Below are 7,003 nucleotides of genomic sequence, written 5' to 3'. Positions count from 1 at the left end.
TTTGTGTATTAGTCCTATTTGGCTGCAATACAGAACCATACATTTGAAAATTTAAAGTTTTTATTTTTTACAAAATGTTTTAAATATGCATTTTAGATAGAACATTTCACATATATTAATCTGGCTGTTCTTTAATATGGATCAGTACTTATTGTATATTTTTATGCAAAACACTACTCCATCTCAATAACACTTGGTAACATTAGTAGACTATGCTAAGATGCATAATTCTCAGATTGACAAAATGCATATGTCATGGCCACCAAAGGCAGAATTTTTTTATTTTCCAAAATGTTCACTCCCCCTTTACCTTAAGTTGGTATGAAATGACTTTTTACATTAATAGTCTATACCTTTATTATGTTCCCCAAACGAAGTTGGGGAACATATTGTTTTTACTCTGTTTCTTATTATTATTTTTCTTCTTCCTGGGTACTTATTTGTCCGCGAATGATCTTGTAAACTGTTCATCTGATGTAGGTAAAACCTTTTTAGGTTAAGTAGACATGTTATGTAGATTTGCGGAATCAAGGTCATTTTGCACGCACGTGCTTGCAAGAGCGTGCATGTGCAACACGTGAAATGATCAATATAATTCATATAGCCGTAACTTTTCTGTTTTTTGATGAAATGTGTTGAAACTCAGAATATAAGTATATAATAGTATTATAGATAAGAGGACATGGTCAAATTATCATGAACTCACGCGCATGCACGTGCGCTTCGCTCTGATTGGCTGAAACTAAAGTCTCAATATCTTTCTTGTTTTTTGACAAAATACTTTGAAATTTTAAATATATAGTCATATATTAGAAGGCTCTACATGATATATAAGAATTATTATGAAAACACGTGCATGCACGTGCGCTGCAATCTGATTAGCTTAAACTTTAAATAGCTATAATTCCCTTGGATTTCAACCAAACAGGATGGGATTTGGAACATAAATAGATGTAATGGACTTCTACAAGTAGGTATGGTCACCATGCTCATGTATGCCCGTGAAATGAGTAAAATAAAAATTACACTTGAATGAGCGCATTTTTTAATACTTTTGGATTAAATACTTTAATGTTAAGTATATTAAAATATATAGATTGTTTAGACAAGATAATATGGTCATTACGCACATGCATTCACATGCGCGTGCATGCAATGCTAAAATTTGAATGCACATGGTACACTTCTTGGTAAACGTTGTTCAAGTCTCAAATGCATAGAGTTTGTCTTATTTAATGAAGCTTACAGTGAATTTGGCACCAAAAGGGAGTTGGGGAGCGTTTGGGGAACATCTGTAACGGTCCCCGTTACAATTAGCACTAGTTATATTTAGAGCTTCAGTATTGTCAGAGACCTCTGTTTTTGTTTTTTGTTTTTTAAATGAAGAGATCATCTGTCTGTAAAAACTTTGTTTAAATTAGACTTACTATTTCAATTCTTAGCTCATTTCTGCATATTTCCAATGTTAATATTTGAATTGCTGAATATCTGGATTTTTTTTTTTTAATTAGGAGGTATATCATTCTGATATTTTGTTGTCTTTTAGTGACTTCAAAAGATGTAACCCAAATTAGAACTTAAAAGTTACTGTTTCTCTGTGTGTGATAAAATTTGACATATTGCTGTAGTTTTACTTTAATTTCAGTCAGCAGTTTATTTGCCTTGTTTTCATATAGAATAGGAAATATGATTTGTTGATAAAACAATTTGATATCCACTTCTTGTTGCAAAATGTCCATTCCATTTGATGTTATAATATCATACTTGTATACTTTAATTAATAAATTCAATCTTTTAAAGAAGACTATATATAATGAATTGTGAACTGGTATAGATTTTATACTGAAATTACAATCAAGGATCATCATGATTATAATAGTAACATTGAAGGAGACTTTTACTGGAATTTGAATTTGCACAGTTTTGACTCGTGGTTGTGACATCATTTGGACTGTGCCATTGGCTGTAATTTTGACACCGCTATAAGCTAACTGTGATTCGGACACTGCTATAATTTAGCTGTGACACTATATAATAGCCATGTGATTTTGACATTTCTCAGACATATGGCTTCTGTGATTTTAGAAGTCAGGATCTCGTCATTTATGGACTTTTAACTTAAGCTCAGATGTGTTTGAATGTTCATTCATGTCATAATGCTAGTCAACTTTTTAAAAATATTTATATCATAAAACTGAAATATATATATAAACTATCTTTGACTGATATTATACTTTAATTTCATATTTTTTGTATAGTTATTTGTTTCTTTTGGCAAAAAATGCTTCTGTAAAATAACCCGTGTAAATGAATTACAATGCTTGTAGAAGTCATCAACACAGCAGATATAATAATCATTTGTGAAACCTCAGATTCCATTTATATTCTAATGGGTTTATTAAAAAGTTCTGTATATTCTATCATGGATTGTGTGGAATTTTATGATTATGAAGTAAAACCTGACTGCCATTATATGAACTTCAAAGCCTATAATAGGTGTCATTTACAGGTAAGTATGGAAAGAGGGGGTCAATGGCCAGCCCGTAAAGGGAGGTAAACCTACCTCTTTAAGAAATATATTGAAGAAAAATACACTATACTATCAAAATATTAAATAACATGATATACCAAATATCATTTGAATAACAAATATTCTTTCCAATAGAGAAAAATGTTCTCTTTTCATTATCCAACAATATTGCATGAATCTGAGGTTAGAAATTTTGATTTGTGATATTAAAATGTTTATTCCTTTCTAATTCACTCGCATAATCTTTTCTTTTTTCGATTTTCGTTGGAAAAGATTATTTATTTCGAGGGTGATTATTTTCTTCATGTAAACAACATATTTAAGAAATATTTATATTATGACTGTATTGTTAAAATTTTTGATGCTGTTTTATTTTTCATTAAACATTCATTCTTAAGTTTATAAATGATATCTAAATCAATACTAGTATATATATGCTCTTGGATTGTCACTAGTAAGGCATTCCTTCATTAAGATAGCTTCTTCACAAAGTTTAAATGTCAAATTTCAAATTATATACACTACTCAAAATTCAGTTTTTAATCTGTACTAATATACATGTATGTGTAACATTTTACTTCTAATAATACAAAAGATTTGTTATAATTCTTGAAATCAAATAAAATTTTTAATACAGCCATAAAACTGCTTTTTTTTTTGGAGGTAAGCATAAAAAATGAATATAATTATATACAATCATTTTATGAAACCTGTGACAGTCTTGAGAAATGAGAACATATTTAAATTGTTAAAAGCCTCTGCACTTAAATGCAATTAAGTAAACAGATGGTTCATTTGGAATTGAAACAATCCCCTCCTCTTATAGGATTTAAATTACTTAAGAGCTCACAAATCTAATCTATAAGTTACCCTTGGTAAACATATTTCATGGGGAAAAGTGCCTTTTTTCTTCCTCTGAAGAACAATTGGGCCGAGGTGGTTCAGGTGAGCGTTGTGGCCCATGGGCCTCTTGTTTATAAGAAGAATAAAAATTGCATGATATATGTGAAAAACAACACATTTCACCGTGTATATTTTTTGTTATTTTCAATTTCTTTGTTTATTGGATAGTTTTACTATGTAATTGTGTATAAAATTACAAAAAATGGTCCATATCTTGACAATGCCCCCATTTTACTACAATAAAGGCAAGGTAATAAAATTTCATTCTAATTTTTCTTAGCAGAATACATACAAAAATATTTCCAAAAATTAACTTTTTTTATCATTCCGTTTTCGTAATTTTCAACTAGATCGGGCCTCGTTAAGCATGATTATATGGTTTAATTTAATGACTGTGTAATACTTATGTGATCTGATATCTCTAACTTACATTTATATGAGTACACCCTTATTTAACCTAAAATATATAAACACATGATTAAGGAAACTTCATAACATTAATAAGTCCTTTTGTATATTAAATTATATGATTTCATAATTCATTATGTATGTTAGCCATGGAATTCAGACTTACTAAATGGTGATCAAAGAGATATTAGGAATCTAATAAGAGAAATGGAGGAATTTACAAAAGATTAATCCTAATAGTCAATTACTTTTTGTTTTGATTCTAAATATGTGGGATATATGCATGGCATACATAATCATTTCATTATCACTTTTGTTTCTTAGTAATGAGCTTTTCAAAAAAATGTAGGACTACATGTTGTATATGCTAAAAAAGATGTATTTGTCTGTATGCAGTACTTACAGTTATTAAACTAAATTGAATCTGCTGTTAATAAAAAGTCTTTTAGTGTCTAAATGATTAATTTGATAATCATTTTATTTATGATATCAATACAGTAATTGTGCTCTTTTTTTTATTATCTTAAGATAACATGATGAACTTTTCTCATCTGGAGTTAATGTTAAAAACAATTTTTTGAGATTAAAAACAAATATTTTCTTGATCTTTTATTATTTTTTTTTTGGCATTGTAAATGTTGTATTTAAACATGCAGTGTTTAATGCAGAACTCTGTCATATTAACAAAATGGTTTTATTTTTACAGTCCTCAACATGGAAAATATGTTTTGTTCCTAACCATCTATAATCCATTCTCTATGAAGTTCAGCCTGTCTGCTCTTCCTTTGGAAATACATAGTTAATCAACCAACATAGAAACACACAAACTTGAAGGTAAAGTTTCAATGAGATACAATTGTAATTTTTATTTATTTATTTATTTTACATATGCATGTTTACGAGGGTTGTCCCAAAATTCCGTAGACAAGCGTTGTTTTGTAGGAACCTTATGTCATACATTAATGAAACTTCGTATATAGATTAAACAAACACTATCTAATAAATTTATGGACAAATATGGAGTAACTACACAAATTATTCCAATTTAAAAGACACATTTCCTTGTCTGGTGTATGAAGGCGGCGCAATACCCAAAAGTTGCTGTTAAAATTTGGTATATCATATTTAAAATCCTAAAGAAAAGTAAATTACTACCTCATATTTCTTTAAATGGAAATAAAAATTCTTAATAATTTTTAATTAACTACATTTCCTCAATTTTTAGTGTTTATGCTTTGATAAATATGAATTTTATAACGTTTTATAAACATGGCGTTGAAATCCAAATTTTTGAAAAATGGCGGCTGCGTTGGCCCCGGCGGCGCACTGGACTATGATCAAGTGTTTTGATCCTGAATTCAATCTTACAGAAATGTACCACTCATAAATGTTTGGTAGACTAGGAAACTTTTTCTTGTCCTTAGTATTTAAAATGACTGAAACGGTTTTTCTATGTATATGTGAATAACAGTAACTAAAATGAAATACAGGGGCTAAGAATTGGGCAAGAGTTCCACTGTGCAAATCCATTAGGGAAAACTGACGAAAAACCCGTAGAAATATAGCGTTATTATTATTTCATACCTTTACATGCATAAACTTTGTTTACATATTTTAATGTTTGATCATATCAAAGTAATTAAGATATTTTACATTTATAACCATAACCGTTTCGTTTAATTTAAGAATTAGATTCTTGTAATTGAAATATTTTCTCCAAAAATTTGAACTGTTGAAATTTGTATTTTTTGACGTTGCAGATTGCTCCGGGTGTTGGAGAACTATATCACTTTACATGTCATTACTCGACAAGTTTTCAAGTTAACATGATAATTCTTCGTAATATTTCTGCCAAGAACACGCTTTATCCACCCTGAAAATGTTATTAAGATACGTTAATTTCTTTAAAAGATATGAGCTCAGTCTACGAAATTTTGGGACAACCCTCGTATATTTTTGAATTGATATGTAAATGATATATGATTTTTTTTTTAAAATAAAGAGGGCTTGGTGGTCATGGTCATGTTTAGACTATATTGATCTCCTTTAGAAGAAGAAGAAGAGCTCCATATCAAGACATATACAAAAATGCATGATCAAATTTTAAAACTAAAATGTATGAAATTTTTCTTTGCCAAATGATAGTCAACAGCTGAAGATATCTAAACAGATATCTAAGAAATAAGTTATATCAGATGGTTAATGTATTAACCCCCAGCTTCCTTAAAAGCATAGTTGGTAAAGATTTCAAGTTTTCTCTCCAAATGCTTATGAATTCTGACTTTTTCATTTAATATTAAAATTATATTTACAGGGAAAGAATACTATAATGAGGATCCTGGGGATCAACAGTGAAACATCTTAATGACCCTCATGACTAGGTCTACCGGCTGTAACCTTATAACTGATGTAAGATGATTTGATTGCATGGCATTAAAATTTCCTGGTGTTTCTACTACCCAAGATCTTCTTTTGAGTGCATGGGGACTGCTGTAACCCTTCTGTTAAAGCATACCTTGGAGCATGATACTTTATTCATTTATGGTACTTTCAATATCATTTATATGAGTTTGTGTTCTTTCTTTTTAATAATCTATTGATGAATTCAAGTGTTATATCTCCTTTAAATTCATTAATATGTATGCTTCCAAAATCTTAGATCTGTCTGTATAGTTTTTTCAGCTCTTTGAACACAAATACTCTGATTCAATCTTTTGAGGTAAACATCATAGAGACATCATAGATGATTATCAGAGTACATATATCACAATCTTAACCATAAGGTCAATTTAAATGATCTAAGGCACAACAAATGAAAGTGAAAACTTTTTTTTTTATCATAATACATAATTTTGTAATAAACAAACACTGGAAAAGTGACTCTCATAATGAGCCTTAATGTCTTCCAAGAGTTTAGTTTGGACTTCCTCCATTAATCCTTGTGTCTTGTAATCCTTGTATCTCCAATGGTTTTGTGGGCTAAAAATCATGTGTCTTTAACAATCTTTTTTTCTGTCAACTGTTTTCTCTTATCATCTTTAAACTTGACTTCTTCTCTAGTCAAAGGTCTTTCAGGGTAATCCAAGTAATTCTTACCCTCTTTTGGTAATAAATGGTTATATTCTTCATTGGCTTCTTCTTCAATCAAGGATCTTTCTATGT

At 29.4% G+C, this 7,003-nt stretch overlaps 1 long non-coding RNA gene across 1 annotated transcript; it reads left to right on the top strand.

The window, feature by feature from the left end:
• The first annotated feature begins 4,208 nt into the window (after positions 1 to 4,208).
• LOC134280463 (uncharacterized) lies at positions 4,209 to 6,235 on the top strand. The gene is made up of 3 exons (XR_009994910.1): positions 4,209 to 4,229; positions 4,548 to 4,675; positions 6,156 to 6,235. It is a non-coding gene; the product is annotated as an uncharacterized LOC134280463 (long non-coding RNA).
• Positions 6,236 to 7,003: the final 768 nt, after the last annotated feature.

Source organism: Saccostrea cucullata, unplaced genomic scaffold (genome assembly GCF_032062105.1).
Source record: "Saccostrea cucullata isolate Sc308-1 unplaced genomic scaffold, CSIRO_AGI_Scuc_v1 ctg5650, whole genome shotgun sequence".
NCBI classification, from domain to species: Eukaryota; Metazoa; Mollusca; class Bivalvia; order Ostreida; family Ostreidae; genus Saccostrea; species Saccostrea cuccullata.
Note: the sequence above shows the minus strand (reverse complement) of the source record. Positions and strands in the feature narration are given on the sequence as shown.